The 23,791-nt window shown below is 43.9% G+C and overlaps 1 protein-coding gene across 4 annotated transcripts in view; it reads right to left on the minus strand.

Annotated features, from left to right (window-relative positions):
• SV2B (synaptic vesicle glycoprotein 2B) overlaps window positions 1–23,791 on the minus strand; it is a 66,005-nt gene that overhangs the window by 35,874 nt on the left and 6,340 nt on the right. The window lies entirely within an intron of this gene.

The raw sequence follows: 23,791 nt of genomic DNA on the forward strand, positions 1-23,791 counted from the left end.
TGTTATGTTCTTGGCATCTCTGTGTCCCTCAGGACTGTACATCAGGACAGCACAGCTATACCCTGCTGGAAATTGCAGGTCTGCTGCTGAAATCCCTTGCAGCTGTGGCTATATCGATAGATGGCAAATTGTGCCCCCAAAACCTTAAATAAATCAGAAATTGGGGAAAAGTGGCCTAGAGTCTTTGTCAGGTTTTCACTGAACTCTTGCAGTCTAGCTTTCCCCCCTTGTGCCTTGCCCCTAAGAAAACTGCTATTTTCCCTCAGGAGAATTTTGAAACTTTCCCTCTTTCCAACCAGTATAAATAATAATAACGTTTTAAAAATCTAAAAAATTAGTCTGCAATCCCACAATTCACAAAAAATAATACTTCAGATAAGATCCATTAGAAATGTTTAATCTTAAACTGCACAAGGTTGCCCTTTTCATTGGCACAAAAAAAAAAGAAAAGCAGGTGCATGGAGAGTTGTTTCAAACTGAAACCAAATATTTCACTTAAGAAATGCCATAGTGTCAGCTGCTTGATCCATTTTTTATTAGAAACCTTAGCTGAAACTGATATTTTCCCCCTACGTAATTCAGGTTTTAAAAAACGGCATTTTCTTATCAACAAAAATTGTACAAGGAACTCTGATTTTGCTCTCATGGATGTAAAACTATGAGGTGCATCTTTAAGAAGGCAATATAGAGAAGTATAATATAGGAAAAGTAATCCTGCTATTTATATGCATAGGACTAAAAGTATCTGACCTCTGTAAGGCAGAAAAGGGCTTTTCTTCCACTGGGTTCTGATTTCTTTTTTTTTTCTTTTCTAACATTAAAATTGCTGCTGCAGCCACACAATTCAACATCCAGAAGAGAGCTGAGCAGTATCATCATTTTCCTGGACAGATGGCAACACTGGGTTCTTGGCAAGAATCCTGCAGAGGGAAAAGCAGCAGGCTCTGAAGAGAATTTATATGTGAGGAAAATTAGAAAAAGGAAATGAGGGGGCTTCAAATGCAGAGAGGTAGTAACCAAGTAAAATCAGAAGTCAAGGAGCAAGAACAGGGATTAATGGTCCAAACTGTGCTCTGAACAAATGAAGAGATAGCCAGGGGAAGATGGAAGCTCTGACATATTATTGATCCAAAAACTGTGGAAAAAAGATGACAGTTACCACTTTGTAATGAGAGTAGCTCTTGCCTTCATACGCAAGGATTACAAAAGCATCCTGTGCCATCTCTGTTAGGCCTTATTAATTCTTGCTTGAATTTTTGCATCTCTCTTTCACTGCCAAAATAACAGGGAGAAAAGTTTCAGAACACAGGACTTCAAGACACTTTTAGAAGACGTTGGCTGTGGAGGACATCACTCATTCAAAAAAAAACAAAACAAAACCCCCAAGCCAACAAAAAACTAAACCAAACCCAAAACAATTATTAACTGTTATTTGAGGGGGTGATTGTATCAGAATAGGTCACATCTCTTGCAGGTTCTCAGCAGTCACTTTCCTTACTTTGCCTTTCCATCAGATATCCTAATCAGATGGTGGTGACGAGCAGTGAGTCCCTGGGGAATTTCCAGTAGGATGTTCTCAGATCTGAACGCTGGCCAGTGAATCAGTGTGATTTAATCAGCTGAAAACTTGGTCTTTTATTTTTTTGAAATACAGGTCAGCCCTTGGGATGCAAGTTTATACACGATTTTAGACAGGTAAGGGAGCACTGTATACATCACTAGGAAAAAGTTGCCATCTGACTTCTCTCCCATCTCATAAGACTGGAAGTAAAATTTATCCTTGCAATTAATGTCCAAAAGCAACCATGGTCATCAAGCATTCTCGAGAGAGGACTATATCACAGTTGCAGGTTGAAAACCCCTAGCAGCTGGAGGAATATCAGCCCCAGATATAATTTCTGAGGACTCTTTTCTGCTCTTGTTCAAAAAATCAAGGCAGATATCTGAGTTTTCTAGTTCTCTTAATCAGTGACATGGTAGCTGGAAGCAAAAAGGAGCTACTTTGCCATCAAAGACATCAAGATTACATGTGAGGGCATGTCAATACATGTTTTTCAGGTATAAAGTTGTGTTAATGGCTACGACAATCAACTGTATCTGCAAACACTTACAGGAGGGTAACTGGGTCTGGGCAACAAGAGATTTAAAAATCAAAGTCTGTAGCAGAGCCTACCTTAAAAAGAGCTTGCTTTGAACTCTGGATAAAGAGCTGTCTTTTGTTGTAGCTTCAGAGGGGAGCACTATATTAAGTGAAGACTGAGGATAAAAACTAGTTTCTCCTGAGACTTATTCTATTATTAAGAAATTATTTGATAGATATGTAACACAGGTTCAAAAACTCTCCATGGAGCTTATTAAGCAAGGTATCTGTGCCACAGATTCTGTAAAGAAGAGCAAGATATTTGAAAGTCATTGACTTGAAATCATCTGGTTTAAAGAAATGACTTTCAGCAGTACAGATGGCACCTACTGGTTGCTCTCCTGCAGCACAGGTAGGACACACAGGGTAAAAAGTCCTCTGTTCAGTGTAAAAAGCATTGATTTTCTCCGAGATGCTGCCAAGGTCTCTAGGACAGGACTCCTTTATTCACTTTTCCCATGCTGTAGATTGGAAGAAGATTGGTGCTGATGCAGCCCTGGTATGTTGAGAAATGCAGGGAAACCAGAGCTGGAGCAATTTAGTGTGTTGCCAGCTGATCTGATCAATTATTTATCAGAGAAAGCATTTTAGTTCAAAATTCTGTGCTACAGAATCTATTGAACTGAAGTTGTCTTGCAGTTCCTGGATAACCTCTATTGATCTGTGGTTGGTTTTACACATTTCTGGGCAGGTGCACTCTGTGTATGTTTGTTCCACCAGGACAAAATACCCACTGTGTAATTTGGCCCCAGAGTCCTGCATTACTTTGCTACACAACACACTCTTCTGTGAAGAGAAACTATCACGTTTGAAGATGAAGCATTTACAATAGCTCCTGAATTTGGCAGCAGAGACAGATGAGGTATGAACAGGAATAATTCAGTCGTTTGATTGAACTGTCCTGATTTATGTTGAGTAAGAATCTGGCTGCACTGCTCCAAGGCCATTACATTTTTTCATACTAACCCATCCCACTGGGGGAGATTTCTGCTTTCCAGCACATTGGACACTGAAATGCCATTGCCTTATGTGGTGGTGACTGTCACAGCCAAGTGGTTGTGGGCTGAATTCAACTTGTAATCCACTATATTATGATATGAACTAAGGGACAGAAAGTTCTCCAGACTGTTAGAGGGAGATTATATCTTTAAGTGTGATAGTCTGTTGATGCAGATGCTTTAAAGGTCGTATCTAAGTATGTGCTGCACCAAGCTGCCTCAGATAGCAGATGAAACAAGGAACAAGCATCACTGAAGCAGAGTACACAATTTTTCTGAAGTTAGGGACACAGACTAGCAAGCTGGGGTGTTGTGAGAAAGATATAGAGAGGAATGTTTAACGGTAGGAGTTGGAAAGCAATGGCTTAGCAACACAAAGCTATATATGGAGGGACAGACTACACATTGGGATTCCAGAGAAAGGCCATAAAAGGTCAATTTGACAAGATGAATATGGATAATGAGTTGAGACAGATGGTGTAAGAGTATGGTAGCTAATAAATAATGAACCAACTTGCTTCAAGGAGCAAATGAAGGGAGAAATCGCAGCTGAGAGCTTAGTCAGAAGGGAGGTGGTGAAGGGGAAAAGAATAAAAACCACAGAGGATGGGGGAGAATCACAGCAGGAGGACTGGTGGGAAAGCAATGTCTAGTTTTAAGTGCTAGAGTTTTGTGGAGCTGATAATTTACCCAATGAAAACTAGAAATGCACATGCCTGAACCAGAATTTGACCATCCTATTGAGATTAACAATCTTCTAGCTGAGAAAATACTCATAGCCTCTAAAGTTCTTCTAAATATCAATTTCCTCTTCTCCTCCTCTCTCATTATCACAGTATGTAAGCAGCCTACAGTGCTCACAGCTCCCATGAAAGGCTGGGAAAAGTTCTCAGGTTTGCACATCATGACTTCAGGCAGAGAGAGACTATAATTTAATCTGAGAACTTAAAAGGAAATGCTGTGTGTTGTGTCCCATTCTCCAAGGGCAACTGTGGACCAGCAAGCGAAGGCTTTACTCCAACCTTCACACCCAGCTATCCTTGACATGATGACCAAAATAAATGGGAGCTTTGCTGCCCCACAAATCTTTTCCTGTATGTGGAGATGAGGCACAAACCCCAACCTGGATACCAAGTAATACTCAGAGGTATCCCAGCGCAGATATAAATCAAGGAGTTTTCCCAAGATCACCTGGGGGAGCAATATCAGTGCCAAATATCCAGCACATGTTTCTGTTATGTCCTTGTCTTTTTAAATATCATAGCAAGCCAGAATCTTTGAGACTTTACTGTTTATTAATAAAGCAACCTCTCTATGAGGATTGCACCTGGCAGCATAAACCAATAGGTAATTTGGTGTTGATTCAGAAACAATGGTGCCCTGGTGCCTTTAATAAATTTGAGCATTTCTACATGTCTTTGCCCTTGGACAGCTTATTAGGTTTAACCTTACTGGGCTTGGAAGACCTGACAAGCTCCCAGAGAAGACTGTAAGCAATAACCTTGGAAATAAACTGCCTGCAATTCAGCAGATTCTGCCTGTGTCAGACAGCAAACACCCCTTATTAACTGTAAACTGCTTAGCTTGTTGGCAAAGATGTGCCTCTGGCTACAAACGGGACTTTTATTTCATCACACTTGCAACCTGAGTTATTAAATAATGAGCCACTTAATTAACTAATTCATTAATACATGCCTGTGATGAATACATTTGCTCCAGTGATGGAGTCATGAAAGCAGACACAGCCCTGAGTGATTTCTAAGTACCACTTTCTTTCAGAAGGGATTTTATTTGTGCAAGTATCTTAATTAAATATCTAAGTCCTCCTCCTGTCTCTACCTAACAGAACAGCATTGGGGCCTGTTTTCCCCTCTCACTCCCTGCTCTTGTCCTTCTCTCCTTTCTGCCTTGCTGAAGCCTGAAGTTCCCCTTTTCCTTTGGATCCATGCAGCCAAAGTGTCTTCAGTGTGCTGTGCCACAAAATGACCCTATGGCCAGCGTTACCACAGTGCTGTGGACAGGATATCTCATCATTTCTGATCTCAGACGGGAAGTAACTGTAGTGCTTCAGGTACTGAAAAGCATCATCAGTTATTGCTTGGGACAGAAGGACAAATCATTTACTGCACCTCACAGCAGTCCTGGCAGGGTTTGTCTCCCATTTTCCAGCATGATATCAGAGTGTGTTAACAGAGAGCTCGAGCAGAGACATTTCCACAGGCTGAGAGATCTCCCTGCCGGAAACCGCTCCTGCTATCAGGAACAGCTCTTTCCCAGCCCAGGATGATCAGTCTCTTGAGACAGTTGCTTGCCAGCTCCAGTGAAGTGTACGAATGCACTGGTCATGCCAGAATTCTTGCTCATTACAAGAAATCCCCCCTAGCCTGTCACGGACACAGCCAACCTTATGCTTCCATCATGCTCTTTAATAGGTTTGATCCCTGTGTTTCCCTTTGGGGTTGCCCAAACATCATGCCTGAGGAAGACAGTTATTATTGTGCTGAGATTGAGATCAAATAAGAGGGGTGGTTCTCAAGCTAAATCCAGCCTCTTTCTTTTCTGCATAAGCCCTCCAACACAATTGTTTTGTGGCCTCAAGAGCTTGCAAAATTGCAAATGTGCTCTTCATTATGCACCTTGCCTGTGGAGAAATACAAGTGAAAGCAGAAGCAAATTTAAAGAGACGTTCACTCTGAGACACCTTTCAAGGTTAAGTAGCAGGGAAAGTACTAGCAAGTGCTTTTGCTTCATTCATGTTCATAGCCTTTTGATTAGTTTGACCTCTTTTTTTTAAATGTGAAACACTACTGAGGAGACCTGAACCTTGTAGCAACCATGATCATTCAACAGATTGCATTACCTAGTTATCAAATTCACTATGTGCCCCACATATATCACTGCAGTACAAAAAAAACATACCCACAAAGTGATGTCTTATTCTGTAAGAAGGCAATTTGCAAAGTCTGTCTTAGCTGGGAGGCTGTATCTTGAGTGTCTCAGATTCTCAGATCTTTGAAGAACCTGCTTTTGAAGCCAGCATCTTGAAGAAAATCATAAAAATAAATTTCCTTTTTTTTTCATTGACTAAATGCACAAACTAAAATTGCCATAAGGCCTGGAATATATTGGCACAGACTTAACAGCAACATAAGACCTTGCATACAGCAAGTCTACATTTATACTTGTGTTTTATACTCAAGAAGGATTTTGACTCAAAAGAGCCCTTGGTTTTTTCGCACTTGCAAAGAGGAGTGTGGCTAATTTGAGCACATGTAATGGACCCCCTAATATTATGGGAAGTTGGATTACATGGTAGTGGCTTTTCCTAAGTATCCCACATTCCTTTCTTGTTCCTGCTAGAGTCTTTAGGATAGTTCTTTGCAAGAGCACCTCATTTACACAGAGCCTTGAGCTTGGGCAGTATCTTGACAATCCAAAGCCATGTGGTTTTCAGCTGTGCCACGGGTCAACTACTGCCTCACCATCTCTTGAAATGATGCTCATACCTCTGCTGGATAGAGAAAGAAAGGAGGAAACCACTGAAACAAGGAGCAGATACTGCAGAAGCCGAAGAATGAGAGAAAGCAACAGCAGAGCATGAGATACGGGAAAGGAGGCAGGACAAGGCAAGGATAGTGAAGGTCAGAAAGGAAGGGAGAGGAAAAGGCATAGCAGTAGCTGGAGTACCCAGTCTTGGAAACTAATGTTGCCTTGAGTCAGTAAAAGGAAGGGAAAAAAAAACCCAAACAATTAGGCTTTCCACTTCATAGCACTGAGAAGGCTCTGAATTTCCTTCCCAAACAGCATAATAAATTAGTGTGTTCAGGCTGGACATTAATGATGAAAAAGCTTCATCTCCCCAAATTAATAGCCATAATACATCATCAGGCTATGGCACTACAGCTCGTGTGTACGCAGAGAGAAAATCCTCAGAATCACCTGTCGAGGCAGAAGAAGGATTTAGCTGTTATTTATTGCTCAGTGTGACTCATGCTTGTGGGCAGGGGCGCGACAGTACAGATGGGAGTTAAAGTCAGATTGCCGTCAGGGTAATTTATGCCAGGAGAGTTGAATTCAGGCAACTTCTGCTTATGTTTTACCTGGAATTCTTCTGTAAAATATGAAAAGGGTAAAAAAAAAAAACAAACCCACACTGAAAAATACATGCCTGTGCAGACATGAGTTAGGACTCGGACAGGTTTGGTTAGAGGAAAGATGGTTTAGCGTCTTGGGCAACATCAAGAACTCTGTGCAGATCTCTGTAATGCTACAAATGGCTTGATTAACCCTAGACAAGACATTTAGTTACTCTTAGGAGGAGATGTCTCCAAAATACCTGTAATAACTTGTTTTCTCTACCTGTCAGAGAGTGTGTAGGGAAAATACATGCCTAACTGAAAAGGGAATCTTGTAACCACTGATGGAGAGCTCGGAATTTCACCTTTCTGGACATCAGATTGTCCTTGCCAAGACCACTGTGATCTTGAAATTATCCTGGCAAGGACAGAGTCTCCTGTGAATGACCTCCGATGTGCTGTTTCTAATCGAAATCAATAATACTTCCATCTTGTTTCAAAGTTCTCCTTCTGTTCTTCTCATTTCAGCTCTAGCCAAAGAAGATGTGTTAAGGACACTAATAGTCACCAGACTTCCTAAAACTGAGAAGGCAACAGAGAGAGATCCTGAAATTCTAGGATCCCTATGCAAAGGAGATGCTCTGGCATTTAGAAGGGGAGGACAGGCATATTTTGACCTGTCCTCGTTGTCCCTGGTCTAAGTGTCCTCCTTCCTGCAGAGATACTGAAATGGGGGGAATCCCTCTACCTGCTCCCAAAGCCCAGTCTCTTTGACCCAGCTCAAGCCTGCCAAACGGACTGTACAGCAGAAATTCCAGCTGTCATCTCCCTGGAAGTGAGTTTGATAGAGGAATACGGCTTTTAGTAAAATTTAAGCAGTAAGGAACTTCATCATCTTCCTTCCTGCCGAGAGTCTCGGACCTGCCTCATGTACATGTTGACTGGCCTCCACTTCTCCTGAGCCTGCTTGCAAAATGTTATTTGGTACTGGGGCACCCTCTCCCTCTCATGCCTCTCCACACCTCAGCTGGAACACAGCTCTTCTTGTCAGCAGGACTATTGAGGGATATTGGTGGGCAGCTGCACGTGGTCCCTTCTGAGGATTTCATCTGTCAGCATGTTATTACCCAGCTTCCAGTCCACACGCTGAGATCAGACCTCGCCAAGCTCCTTCAGGGACATTTTGACTGTCATTTTGATAGCCTTGAACTTCAGGAGAGCTGCAGTGCCAGGCAGAACGGGCCTCAAAGAGCATGGAAATCTATCCTTGAAATGCATGTTAGGGACTGGCTTCCAGGATTCAGGCTTCAAGTGCCCCCCCTATTGCTGGCTCTGCCCACAGCACTGTCCCTCCACCTGGCTTCCGATGAGCAGATGTGTGGGATCAGAAAGCGTGGGCTTTCCTCTAGCTCCTGCTTTCCCCAGGACTCACAGGGGAACTTGGCAGTGTCTGCAGCCCAGTGCAGCCTGAAATGTGTTGTTCACACGTAACTCCTACTGTTGATGCTGTTCCTCCCCACCGAGCTGCAGAGATCACGTCCTGCGCGCTGGCACAGGGCTCTGTTTTCATTCCTCCCTGCAACCCCAAGTCAGCTGGCAACTCTCCTGCGAGATGCCTTGTCAGGACTGGGTGAAGTCACCCACTGGCAGATCTCTCTGGTGGCCAAGTGGGTGCCAGATCAGCACCTCAGCCCCATGTTGGGTGGAAGGGAATGCACGATGAGGCAGCAGGCTTCGAAGGGGTCTCCCCTAAGTATCTGCCTTCCTCACCCTCTGTGTGGGCTCTGTTCCTAAACATGTTTTGGGACATGGAAACTATCTCTTGCTATGGGGACGAAAAGAAAAACAAATCAGTCTCTGTCCTAAAAATGTAAATGAGATGGGCTTGCAGTTCCGTATATAGGACACAAAGGGACATTAAGGGAATTTGAAAGGGAAGAGATAGAAATCTTGCACAAGGAAATCTCTACCTACACACTAACCTGTGGGGCTCCTGGTAATAAAAGGCAAGGCCTTAACATCATTAAAAGCAGGGATTGGATATATTTAAGGGAGAGGAGAACATGAGTTTCACTTGAGTTTCTGCAACCTTTTCTTTCTATTGGGAGAAATAAGTTCTTCTTCAAGACATCACGAGAGCTTCACTATGGTGTAGGATGTTCTGTAACCATCCACCAAGATGTTTTCTTGGATGCATTTGCTGGTGCCAACTGTTAGAGAGGAGATCCCAAGCTAGAGGATTCCCTGGGCTATAGAATGGCTTTCCCTTAACCAGCTACACTGGGACTACTGACACAGAAATGACACCAGAAGATAGTGATATCACAGCAAATGGCTTCTGATCCCCAGGGGGAAGGGAGAAGCACAGCCTATCGGACCCGGAGTAAATTTAGGATAAAATAAATTCAAGACTTTTGCTGGAAGCAGGAATCCTGCATGATATATAGGAGAAGGCAGGAAGAAATGGAGTGTGAGAGCAGGTGTCCTCTAGATGATGAGCCTGGGGGGATTAGCTGGCAAATTTCAAGGGGATAACAAATACTTCAAGGCAGATCATGCTAGTGCCTCTTCAGGGGAAAGATGATAAAATATCCCAGGTGAAGAAAGTGGCAAGAAGGAGGTGATGATCAAAAGTTATTTATCAAAGCGTAACATCACACTTCCTCGACAGGGAGCCAGGGAATGGCCAGCAGATAGCAGGTGGATATCAAGCCTTTCAGCTAACCCAGACTGGATAGCCAAAAAGCTGCTTTCTGATGGCATTTTAGTGATGAAGTAAAATGTGCTGGTGGCTGCAAAATCTTTCTGGTTACCCAGGAATAAGCAGCCAGACCACTGAAGCCCGCGGTGCCAGGCCTGGAGGAACAGATTCTGTCACTGCAAGCCAGGCAGAAGGGGGAAGAGATGACCATTTCCCCTCTTGTTTGCATGAGATCCCTGGAGCAAGTGATGACAGGAGAGGAATATGGACCTCTGATTAGCATATCAATTTTGGACATTTTGTATAGGAAGTTCTTTCTCTGCAACAGAATTTTCATAAAAGTTCTGTGTGACTACTGTCTCTGCCTCTATTTTCCATTTTGAGAATGGGATTGAATGCTTTCTACTTTCCAGATGTGCTGTGAGATGCTTGGGAACAGGGGTAGACAACGTTGTATTTCAGCTGGATAAGGGGAGACAAAATGCTGTTGCTTGGGAAAACTGGTGTGTTTGTGCTGTAGAGGAGGTTGGTTTTCAAGGCTGTGGAGTTGGTGCTTTGCCTGAACACTAAATACACTCATCAGCTTTCTGCAGTGAGGCACAGATATGAGGAATCCAGGCAATGAATATGGAACGAGGACAGCTCCAAGTCTCTATAGTTCCACAAACCACAGAAAATCACCAACTGATCTAGTGATGGGCACAAAGCTGAGAGCTAAAGGCATTGACGTGCCTGTTATGATTTAAGCTCTGTGCTGGAAGAGGGCCAAGCACTGCCTGCCTCTATTCCACAGTAAATGGGTTTGCTGCTGTGATTGGGATGAGGTGAGTTTAAAACTGGTCTGTGAAAAGGATCTTTTATTTCCAAATTAAACATGTTTCTCTATTCCCTATAGAGAAGCAGAGGGTCAGACGTGCCTTGGATAGTGGTAGCTTCCATAGTTACTAATTAGATATGACCAGGGCTGGGTCCTGCCCAGATGTCCATCCTTTGTGATGCTGGTGCACTCCCCTGGCCCTCAGTGGAGGCACTCATGGGCCACCTGCCAGAGCTGTCTGGATGTGACACATGGATATTCACTGCTTACTGCTTTCCATGGCCACATGCTGCTCTGCAAGGCTGCTCAGCACCATGTAGGATTCAGGTAAAGCATTTTTTCCACAGGATTAGAGAGCAATAAAAGGGCCAAGCCCACACTACACCTCCCAACTAACCCGAGCCAGGTATAACATCCTCCAGGTGATGCATTTGGTCCATCATGTTTTCTTTTTTTTGTATTTAGTAACACCTTATCTCATAAAAGTTTGTGTCTGAAAGCTGTGTCCCTCCTCTATAGAATGCAGGTGACAGCTTTACTCACTTCCTAAGTGTCACGTGCCCATCTAGTCACGTGTCCTCATCTAGACTCTCCTTCCAAAGCAGAAGAAGAGTCTTCCTGGTGGAAATCCAGGCTCTGCAGGAGGTCTCTGTTCAAAACCAGCCGCACGGTGACTGAATTTGGGGTACAAGAGTTTGATGCAGAATCGAGAAGATTGCACGGATTTCCTGTTTGCAGGCAATATACCTTGGAATTTTACTGTGAGATGAGCAGGACTTTCTCTGGGAAATAACTCCCCCTAATTCATTAGAAATTACTGTCATCACTTGTTGGAAACTGAGAAAATGTCTCTCCCTGTGGGTTCCAAATCTACTGCTGTGTCTGACTGTTGCAAATTCTGGGGGAACTCCACTGTGGTCATACTTGGGTGGCCAGCACAGATTTGCCACTCAGTACCATGGATTGCAAACAGGAGAGTTTTGTGAACCCAAATTCATCCCTGATATTTGCCTGCTATAAACTCAAGGCTGCCTCAGTGTTGTTCCTACAGCCCGACAGCCACTTCTGCCCTGCTTATTCAGGGTACCCACTTCTCCCTGACAGCCAGTTTGAGCCAACACAGCCCCCAGTACAGGCAGGGAATTTTTGCATGACTTTTCTATTTCTCCCATCTCCGGTGCTTTGCAGAAGGGAAGAGTTGCCTGTGGTCTCAGCAGCAAGGGGTTCCCCTGCGGCATGACATCACGCAGAGAGCTCCCTTGGCTCGTGGACAGGGCTGATTTCTTCTGGTAGAGTAACCCTGGCTGCCAAGTAAAGGCAAAACTGCTGATCCTTCTGTATAGCACCCTCAGCACCTGCTCCCAGGCACAGATCAGCTCCTTCTCAGACTCTTTCAACACTAACCTGACAAATCGCCTGCTGCGCTGCCACAGATTGCTGAGGCACTGCTGACTTTCTCTACTGAAAGGTGGCAAAGCTTTCCAGCTGTCCTGCCCTCCCTGGCTCCTTTCTAGCTCAGTCACTCTGTGTGATTTCTTTTTTTAACACATTTGGTACACTTTTTAGGAACTTACTAGAGACATTGGCTCACACTGCTGGTCTATTTGTCCCCGAGCTCTGGGATGCTGATGAGCAGTGTCTATACTTCAAAGAATGCTAAAAATCACCCATGCTTTACTTGCTGTAGAAGACTGTGTGAAAAGAGATGGAGAATCCAAATCAGCCCCTGAGCTGATCAGCTCTGAGAAAGGTAAGATCAGAGTATATTTAATTAGGTTCCTAATTACAGTGATTATTAGCTGTCATAAAATCACCTGCATTTGGATCCCAGGGCAATGTGAGCTGGAGATTTCAGAGATATGCATTGACTAGACAAACATGATTATTCCTTTGGCTTGATCCCAACTGCAAGAAAAGCAAGCTGCACCATCAGCAACTGAAGATTTAACTCTAATGTGTCATTTAGTCTTTCCACAATAAAAGCAATATAAAGAAATCACACTGGCATAATTGGGTTCAAAATACCACCAAGACCCACAGTATTTCAATCCTAAAGTAAAATCAAAAAAATAAAAAAGGGGATCACCACTGGAAAGTCCATATATCAGTTGAAGAAAAACCAACTTACCTCTATTTTCTGCATCCCTTCTAAAAATACAGCCCTGCTGAGAGGAACAGACATTGTTTCTTCCACATGATTCTGACTAAGAGCCCAGCAAATGAGGAATTGACTAGAAACTTTGAAGGTTAAAAAAATCAATCTGAAGTGTTTTCTGCTCCTTGCTTGTCTGTTTGTTTCATCAGACAGATAAAGCAAGGAGAAAGAGTAAAAAAATAGACTGGTTTTATACAAAAAAGAGATTCAAATAAACTTTCTCTTCATATAAGTAATATTTTTCCTTGAAATTTTGGCAGGTTTTCCCTGAGGATTCAGAATTCTGCAGTGGGTTCAATCATATTGAGTGAAAATGGACAAAAGAAAACACTGGCTTCTCAAACATTTCCAATTTGTCCAGAACAGATTTCATTTCTTTTGAGAATAAAATGTTTGGATGAACATTCTTTGACCAGAGGGAAGAAACATGTTCTCCAAAGAGGGATAGTGAGCTTCTCTTCTCCATTAATCCACTGGCTTCATTGGATAGTTTAAAGCTGGATACAGCTGTGCTGGGGCATTTGCAGCAGATGTGAAAGCCTGAAATTCAAACTGATACTGAAGTTTAGGCAGAGCTTCCTGACAGCAACATTTCTGGGGCTGTAGGAGAGGATCTGAAGGGGAAAGACAGAAACCTCACCAGTGGGGTTGCTGAAAATCAAAGATAAACTGACAGCAGTTACCTGTGTGAACCTGCACTGACTGCACAGCTGAGCCAGCAGATGTAAGAGACCTTGCTTTAACTCTTCTATTAATTAATTTATTATTAATTAATTAATTAAAGATGGAAAAGACACCAGAGCTTGTCAGAGGGGGTTAGTGCTGTTATTGACTTCCAACTTGCACAGGGCGTGAGAAGCAGCTTGTTCTCTACATCAGCCCAGTGGCAGGTAGGTTGAGCATCAGCTGGTACCTGACTCCTGGCAGGCTCTGAAAGAGCATCCAAATGCCACCCAGCATTAAGGGCATAAGGCCAAGGCTGCCAGGGGATGTAAATCCAGGGAACTTCATCTGTTTGTGTGCTTCTCTTGAGTCATTGTTGCTTTTGCAGTGGAGAAGCCCTTCACTGCAGGCACAGTAGAGTGCTGCAAGCCTCGGGGAGTGTTGAGACTCATGAAATATAGATGGAAACTAGACAGGCTCCTCAAGCAGGGTAAATACATGCACGGTAATTGACTCCATCTTCAAGCAAGAAATGCTTTGCATAAGGATGCAGAAGTGGTTCGTTTGGTAAAGTTTGATCTGCACACTTGACTCAACAATCACTGAGAAAAAAAAGAAAGAAAAGCCCTCCTCTGTGCTGAGTAACTGAGTAGTAACGACAAGCAACTCCATTTTCAACTTTTCTCCCTTTTTACTCCACCTATTTTCTGTCACCCACTCAGAATATGTTATCTCCAACGTCCTACAGGAAGAGCATCTGATGAAAACAAATGCAGCACAGACTCAATATCCTGATCCAAGCCATTTACAGTCTCCGTAATGCCCCCAAAGAAAACATCTGTCTACCTTGAACCAGCAGGAAACAGAGTTGCTGATGCACAGATAGTGGCATGGCGACAAGCCAATGGCTAAGTGGTTACTATTGTAATGAACATTTGTTAACGACTCTTTTCCAGCTGCAAGGACAGGAATTCTCACTGGGATGCTCTGAGTTCATGCAAACCTGAGTGGTTGCTCCCTGTGAAATTACTAAAGGCTTTGTCAGTCCTGCTGTCCTTTTTTTTATCAGCTGGATTCTGAGAGATCTCTGCCTTTACGTGCTTTAGCCATGCATGGCTGGTCAGAACAAGCCTCTGCTTCTGCAACCACAGTATATAAATTATTTCTAGACACCTCTCAGGAGCCTCTCATGCTTAACTGGATGCCCCTCACTTGGAGCAAGCAAGATTCCCCTTCCTAGTGGGAAGATGAAACCAGAATGACCACTCCTGGCAAGAACAAGGCAGTCCAAACATGAGCAAACAGGACCAGATGGATGCAAAATGAAGCCATGTAAGGAGACTCTGCACTGACATCTCACACAGATTAAACCTCATAATGGAATCTCACAAGGGAAACAGTTGAAGCATCTCCTGCTCAAACGCTCATTTTGAAGCAGATCCTGAAAATTATTTTTGCAAACAATGAGAATGAAATTCACCCCAAACCCACTCAGCTCCAAGCTGCATTTGCGAACAAATTAGTAATGCCTAGTATCCTATATCTGCCCACTAATTAACTCAGCAGCCGCTGCCAGAGTTAATCAGGGAAGCAGCTCCATTATCCCCTGTACCCCCACAGGGCAGGGATCCGCCAGCTGCCACCTTCCACCTGCTGTAAAGGCAGGGCAAGGAGCTGCTTGTTTGGCTGCCGTTGAAAGGCCCCTGAAGCTCCCACCAGCTTCCCGGCAGGGAGATGGATGTCTGTGGGTGGATTTGCCCCAAGCCCTGCACCACCGCTCCTGCAGCCAGAGCCTTTCCATCCAGGAGGGATCCCTGCACAGTGAATCCCTCCCACGCACTTTACACTGACAGAAAGGAGGAATTAAAGGAAGAAGCTGAACAAGAGATAGACTTATTAACTGGAAGAAGACAAAGGTTGTCTCTTATAATTCAGCCCCTGACAGGGCCCTGAGCTCCCACCCCACATCCCTCAGGCTGCTGCCTTCCCAAAGCATCAAAACGGGAAGATCCTCTCATTCAGCTAGTCCTTGGCCAGGAAGATGCACAGGAGATCAAGACCCTTGGGAAGGGACTGACCTGTTTACCTGGGGAGCTTAATTGCAACTTTTAGGGTTGTCAGAGCTGGCATTATTTCCAACTTGAGGGAAAACCTGCGTAGCACAGAGGTAACAGGCTGCATTTCTCCCTTACTTGCCGTACATTTCTGCTGAGCCACAGGGGCTCAGATGTTGTCAGCCTGCCAAAATCACAGTATTATTTCATAGTACGTATGAGGGGAAAAAAACCCAACAATGGTTAATTAAATAATTACAATCAGGTCTTACATTTTTCAGTGCGCTTATGGGAGACAGAAATTCTAGATTTTTTTTAATCAAATTGCTTATCTAAATCTAGTAGGAATAAAAATCCATTTCAGATTTTGATTTTTAAATACCAAAGGAAATATTTTCTTTTGGAAATCTTCCAGATGGAATATTTCCCAGGGCAAAAACTTTTTTATAACAATTAGAAAAAATAATTGAAACTGAACAGCTAAACTAGATGCTCTGAAAGAATAAAAAAGATGCCAAAATTATATTAAATGACTTTCACCATGAACACACATCCTAGTCTCATATAAGTCTGGATTTTTAATTTGATTTCAAACATGTTATGGATCACAACCTCAGGACTGTAAATTAATCCAGATTTGCTCAGCTGAGAATCCATCCGTCAGCCCTACTGTGACTATGTACTTCTAATCAAGTGCAATTAAAAATTATCATGAAACACCATTAAAAAAATGCTTAGGAACTGATCAATGACTACCATAAACTGAGCTGATTCATGTAATTTTTGAAATCAAGTTTCAATTAGGTCTAAAGAATAATGAAAATGTGAACTGCAAATTCGGCTCCAGACATACCATCTTATTCTGAGCAAAAAAAAAAAAGATAAATATGATCCCTTTTTCTTTACCATTTAAAGAAAAAAATAAGCTGCTAAATTTCCTGTTTGGTTTAGCAAATACTGTCCAGTTCACTCAGACTCCAAGAAAGCAAAGCTTTGGTTGTCTGTTTAGTCACAAGTGTTTCTATAGACTTCTCTCCCATAGGATGCTACCATCAAACTCAATAAATATTTATTAAAATTATTGCAAATTTGATTTAACTTATAGATAAGAACAATTAGAAACCAATTTTCAGTGATGATTATCTATTGAAACCTATGCAGTTCAATGCAAGAACTAAATTCCCCTTGCGGGAAGGATGGAAATCCTGCCTCTCCTTCCTCTCTCTGAACCCCTACATGACCCAGAGGGACCAGCAGCTCTTTAACCAGTCTGTCTCGTTCCCCCAGGCTGGATGGCCTCTCTGCCTGCTGGGTGGCCACGTGCTTTTAGGATAGATTATTCAGAATCTCTGCAGATTATAGCAGCATTTAAATCAAGTTGGTACCTTTCCTCTGTTTATATTTATCCTAACAAGATAAGAAACATTTTCCCAAAGTTTCCCTTGGTCACAGAACAGACTTGCACATCTGTTTTGGACACCCAGACAGTGAAGGGAGCTTTCTTTTCCAGCTCAAATGTGTTTTCTTGACAGCTGAAAGTGATTAAATGTCTCAGGCCAAGCCTTGCTCTTGTGCCCACTGTGCCATTCCCTGTGGTCACAGCCCGCAGAGATCCCCTGCATCCTCACTGAGGCTGCACGCAGGAAAGAAACAACTTCATATAAACCCATGAAAGCACACATGGGTGTTACCAGTGATTTTGGGACCTCCATGGGTGAATCCAATACCCAGATTATCCAAAAGCTCAGCAGGGGTGACTGGAAATCTTTAGGACCCACTGCCAATGGGGATTGTGAAGGCTTGTCCCTTTGGTGCTCTGTCAGGAAGGTACCAAGACATATAGTTTAGGAGGCTCCCACCTGTGCACAGCTAAGAAGCTGGAAAATGCCCTCGATGTCCTCTCAGGAAATTAAAGTGCAACAGGGGCCTGGATGGAGAGCAGAAAAATGGTTGCTTTTTCTACTTCCACCTGAACGTAACTTTTCCTTGTCTATATTTGAGATTTGGCTGGGCCACTAGTCAGTACAGGACCTTCTTTCTCCACACTTGGCTTCCTGTTCCCACTGCTTAGGTGGGTAATTTTCCAAAGAGTGCTCCTGAAGAACTCTGTGGAAGTTTAAGAACAGCCTCCCAGAAATGTCAACTGTCTCAATCTCATCCTCTGCACATTTTGGCCCCTACCTTAACCCCAGTTTCCCTCCTGCCTCTGCCTAATCCTATAACTCATCACAAATCCCTTCTCCCTCCCCTCCCTCTGCCTGCATCTCAATCCATCACCCCCCCCTCTCCCAGGGTGTTGGGGGGTGTGTGGGAGGCGAGCCTGGAGCAGGGTTTGTGCGAACACGCAAACCTCAGGTGCTGGTTCCCATCACAACCAGCCTCTGAGCATCTGCAACAACCTCTGAACGCCACAGGGTTGCTGATAACTCAGCCTGACCTCCATCTGCAATACTCCCCTCCCTGAGCTCTCCCACACGGCTCCAAGAAGGAGTAACCCAAACCCACGTCCCGAGGGTGCCTTTACGTTTAAACCCACAAAGCTATTTTTGGTCTGTTTATGATCAGATGTATTTAAACAGAGACTAATTGCACCAGCACAAACTTGTCCTCACATAACTTCATTTTCACCCAGACAGAAGCTTTTCAAGCAACAGCAACCAAACCCTTTCAATATTTAATCAGCTGCATGGCCTGGAAAAGCAGGGACCAGCAGCAGATGCCTGGTGCAGAGCAGGCGAGCGGGGGTGAGTGCTCCCACCCTCACCAAGCATCTCTCCATCCTGAGAACTTGCCTCCTTTACAAATTTGCTGTGGAGAAAGCCAAGCAGGAGCCCTGTTTCAGCCTGCTGCTTTAGCTCCAACAGCTTTCAAACAGCATGGCTTTGAAGCACCTTATTTTTCATTCCTCTCTTCCAAATTCTCAGCTGCTTTTCAGGTGTAAATCTTTCTTTCCTGCTAATGGCTGGGAAGTTGCTGTGCTCAGTGCCCTGTAACTGTGAGTCAGCAGGACTTGAGCTTTCTCCCACTTCTTTCTGGTTTTAAAGCAGTCAGGGTGTAAGCCTTGGGTACAGACAAGGCTTTGCAGAACTTGCCGGGGGGGAGGTGTATGTGGAAAATTAGGCTTTTCCTAATCTTTCCTCATTCCCTTCATGCCTGTCCTTTGTGTGTCAGGGGGATTACAGGAGCTGAAAGGACATCAGTCTTCTGTGGGCTGGCTCTGCAGCATTCAGGGCAGACTCTGTTGGTGACCACCATGCTTAAGCAGAGTTGCTTGAAAATAAAGCCCTGAGAAGGAGTACCCAGTGACTCACTTTAGTCAGTGGTCACACTTGGCTTTTCAAAAACATGTCAAAACACCAAATGCCTTCTGGTCAGAAATGGTCTATGAGTGTTCCCTGCCAGAGACCCCCAGCCCTGCAAACTTCCCAGTCCCCAGCAGCCCAACAAGGCTCTGGCTTCTCGCCCTCCTGCTGCTGGGCACCCTGGGCTGGAGATGCCTGTGCTGCCCAGCACCCCTGGGCACCAATCGTGCCCAGCACCCCTGGGCACCAATCCAGGCATGGCCACAGCACAGGCAGCATCTCTGATGGTTTGCAGTGTCTGAGCTACTAAGAACAAATGATCCTCTCCTGCTGCAATTATAAAATAGATACTAATAAACAACCCTGAAGTCCCTTATCTAAAAGAAGAAAAAAACCACCAAAAGCATATTCAATTAGTGATAAAAAATAAATACAAGATTAATGAAATTTTTGCTGCTCTGAGTTCCCATCCTCTGGCTCTGAGAATGCAAAAGGCATTCCCCACCTTCCCAAGGGTGGCCTGACATCAGAGCAATGCCACAGTCCCCAGAGGGCCAGTGAATTGCACTGGTGATGGCAGGATTCCTCATGCAGGTGCCGGCCCCACTGGTGAGCTTTGGCTCACCAGGGAGGCTCAGCCTCCACCAAGACTAGCAATTTTGGGTCTGTATCACAAGTGAAAAGGCTCCTCAGCTCCTCCTGAATGTGAGGAAGTCTGACTTTTTCAACAGCGGCTACACATCCAGAGAAGAAACCACTGGGATTTCTCAATCTGGGTCTGCTTATAAATAATTTAACACCTCATTTACACATGCTCATAATTAATGCACACTAGATCCCTGAAATGAGACAGTCCTGATAAAACATCTGTGAATTTGGGTAGCAAGTGCATGTGATGTGGGGGTGCAGAAGGACAAATGTACCCCCCCATACCAAGAAATGGCTGATCTCACTGGTGCCCACTCTCAGCTTCAGTAGAAGCAGATGAAAGGAATTTAGGTCAGATTTCCTCCTTTGAAGTGGGCTGAAAGCATTTCAGAACCAGTTGCCACTTGAGAAAAGCCCACACCTCTTGTGGCCCCAAGCAGCCATCAGCCCAAATCACCCCTGCTTCTGCTCCCTCCCATCTATCAGGACAGAGAGACCCTTGGACTTTGTGTACAGAGCAGAATGATCACTTTCTGTGTTTATGACATTATGAGGAGCAAAATCCCAGAGCAATTTTATTTATTTTACTAGATTTACAGCCCTGAGACTAATATCGGGATCTGGCCATTCAGGATAGCTTGTAAATCTAAAAGAACTTTTGTCCATTAGTATGAGTGTCTGGTGCAACAGATACTCTGTGCCAAGTACAGCTGGCAAAGAATTTTGCATACATCCATTCTTGTCCCCCAGTCCCTCAATTCTCCTCATGGAGTCATCCAATTCAATCTGCCTCTAACCTCATACTCTGGCTGTGTTAATCCCCCTGGGAGATATCACCGGGCTTGATGGAGGACCATCACTACTCGTAGGACTGCAACATAAATCTTTGAGATTCCTCAAGAAGTGACCACCACTTCCTCTATTGGGGTTTCCTCTGAGTGCCAAGGCAGAGCAGAGACACCAGGACAGTCCTGCATGTCTGAGAACGGCAAGGATATGAGTTCAGGAGGTCAGGAACCTGTAAGCAGTTAATTAGAGCAGTTAATCTGCAGCAGTCTGACCACCTGTCATAAAGGGCAAGAGAAATGTCCCATGGAGGAGGCAAGTTTTTCCCTGCTGCCTGGAGGGATATGGTGGGAGCAATCCCTGAGACAGGCTGTGACCACTTGTGTCCTGACAGAGGACCTGTCCTCAGTTTACCACTGCAGTACCAGATCTCAGTCCTTGAGAGTAGGATGGGTGTAAAGCATATCACATCCAGGAGTAGATTGGCTCCCATTGTACTTTCCCCGTGGTCAAAAATCTCCTGCAGGGATTTTATTTACCCTCTCACATTTTACAGAACATGTCACAGGCATTATCCTCAGGCCAGGACAGGGAAAGTCTCTGTGTTTCAGTAGTGCTCAGAGGACACCACTCTTCTCACTCACTGCCAGCGAGTATAGGGGGCCAAGGAGGCATCCACTGTGCTGGCAGCACGGAGGGAACCAGAGCTTGAACAAATCCATCCATCACCCAGTCAGGAGCGGATGAATTCCAGCTTCCTGCAAACCTATCTTCCACAAGAGCTGTTGTGAATCACAGCAAAACACCAAGTTGAACTGGAAACACTGAATCATGGAGAACCAGCTGCCGCACAGTCCTCCAGCATCTCCTGTAGGAGCCTGCCCAGCATCAGGCTTGCTGCAGTCCCCACACAATGAGGTATCCTGGAACTGTACCAGGCTTCTCTTAATCAGTTCTGATGTTACCTGGGTCTTGGACTGGAAGAGACAGTCAACAGCCCTACTGACTGTCTCCATGTCACTCACAGCTTTGTAGATCTCTATCACATCCCTCTATATCTGTAGTCATATCTTCAGGTTTGTCACATCAAGGCGAGCAGAAAGCATCTCTGAAGACCTGTAGTCCCCCCATTTTAATAAGGCAGATTAGAATACCTTAAAACACTTACACATTTCAACCACCTCCAAGCAAAAAAGGCCTTAACTTCTCCTACCTCCCTGGCATTAGGGCAGTCAGGAACATAACCAGGTGAGCTATGTCACCTTAGATGTCGGAGAGTCTATGATGTCCAATTGTAAAGATTCCCTGGGATAGTACTAGAAAACAAGAAGAACTGTCCTCAAAGTGGCCCGAGCTTCCCAGCTCCCTTGACCTGGCTTAATTTTCTTTCATAAGAGGTTCTTCCCCCAATTTTAACCCAGCTCCTCTTTCAAACTCAACATAGCCAAGGGAATCTTCAAGGCCACCCTGATCCCCTCTTCCTTCTAACCCCAACACCAGTGTGTTTCCTCTGACATAAAGATGATCACTAAGTCGTGACTGCACGGGAAGAACAAACATGCTGAGCAGATGGGTTGTGCGGGAGGAAGCCCTCATTTAAAACGCAAATAGCTGGTGGTAATTTAGCAGATGTGGTAAGAAAAATCTGGAGAGACAAGCATGAGGTGACTGGATTCTAATTTCAATCAAATAATGTGGAAGTCTCCCTGGCAAGGAAAGGTTTCATCTTCCATCTCCTTGATTACCATGCCCTGAAGAGATGATGACACTGATGCCAAGCACCATCACAGGAATGATCTGGAGTATTCTTCACTCAGGATCCCCTATGACTCCCTGCCCTCACCAAATGGATTTTTTTCACAAGGGAAATCCATCCTTTATAACCCAAATGTCCCTGAGAAAAGACTAAAGTTAAGTTAAAAATAATAACATTCATTAATCCTGTAACACATTCAATTCTCTTTCTACCCAGAGACAAAGACTTCAGGATCTGTCCTTCCCTTCCCCAACATCAAATCAGGCTCTCTCAGGAAATAACTGCAGGACATCATAGAAGTCTCTACATCCAGCATATTGTAATACTCATTTGGCCCTAGAATTTCATCTTGGCAGAAGTACCAAAATTATCACAGATGGGTATGATGATTTTCTCTTTATAAATATTACGGAGTCATTAATTAAATGCGGGAAATTAACCCTTCCAGGCAGCACTGCAGCAGGGATCAAGAAAGCACAGTCACCACTGGCCAACATCCCAGACTGAATGTGGGAGAAAAGTCAAGTGCACAAACACCAAATTGACGGCAAAGATACTCTGGCATCGACATTACTGCAGGGTTTAGAAGATAATCTAACAAGAAAAACAATTTATAGAAATTTCTGGCACTCAGAAATAATATTCCAGGAAACAGGGAATGAAGGATTTTCAGCCTTTTGAAAAAAGCCATGGTGTTTTGGTTAAAGGACACAAAAGCTGTCCTAAGAGGATTTCCTCACAGATACAATCATCAACCCCCCAAAGACAACAAATTGGGCAACTCCTGCACTCTCTCCTTCTTGCACAGTGCTGGGATTCAATCACGCAAAGCCCCTTCCACTTCCCTCTTCACCCACTGTTTGCCAGACACAGATTTGGCACAAAAGATTGTCACCCTGAAACACATGTGAAACAAAACCTCAAGTCAAAACTTGCTGCTCAAGAGAGGAGAATCTTTATATTTAATGTAAGTGGTGCTTGAAACTTCGAAGTTTCTTTAGAATAAGCACAAAACCCAGAGTGCCACACTCTCAGTGTCACAATATCTAAACAACAAAGGGTAGGAAATGTGTGAGTTTTTAGCAAGTGGAGGTTTCTGTATGAATACATCGTGAGAAGAATATTTTTATAAACAAGTTATATCAGCAATGTTCTCCAGGAGTAGTTTTTAACTCTGCCTGTCATAAAGAAATCCAGAAAAAAAAATTTGTTTTGGTATCCCCAAACCGTATTTTGTGACAGTTTTTGGGTGAAACACAGGTCTGCCAAGAAGGTCATGGCTTTGTACCTGTCAGAAAAACTGCCAAAGCTTCACCGCTGTATTTCTCCTTTGTTTGTGTTTTTTGTGTGTTTTTTTGTGTGGTTTTTTTTGTTTGTTTGTTTTTGTTTGTTTGTTTGGGTTTTTTTGTTATGTACAGACCTTTGCAGATTCAATACAGCCAGATTGCAAAGGCTGCTCTTAGGTTTATTATTTCCTGATCCTCTTTAAACAAGGGCCCTAAATTCATCCCTAGTGTAAGAGCTCTGCTGTCATGACTAAGAAGCAGGACGCCCATTTTGAGAGTCCTGTGAGATATATTGACTGGCAAACCTCTCATTTAGAGTATGCCAGTGCCCAGGACACCAGACAGCTCATGGTCCCAGCAGAGTGTAGTCCAGTGAGACCCTCTTCCTCCCAAACATCTTTATCTGCAC

The sequence above is a fragment of the Lepidothrix coronata genome, unplaced genomic scaffold, assembly GCF_001604755.1.
Source record: "Lepidothrix coronata isolate B3197 unplaced genomic scaffold, Lepidothrix_coronata-1.0 Scaffold11, whole genome shotgun sequence".
NCBI lineage: Eukaryota > Metazoa > Chordata > Aves > Passeriformes > Pipridae > Lepidothrix > Lepidothrix coronata.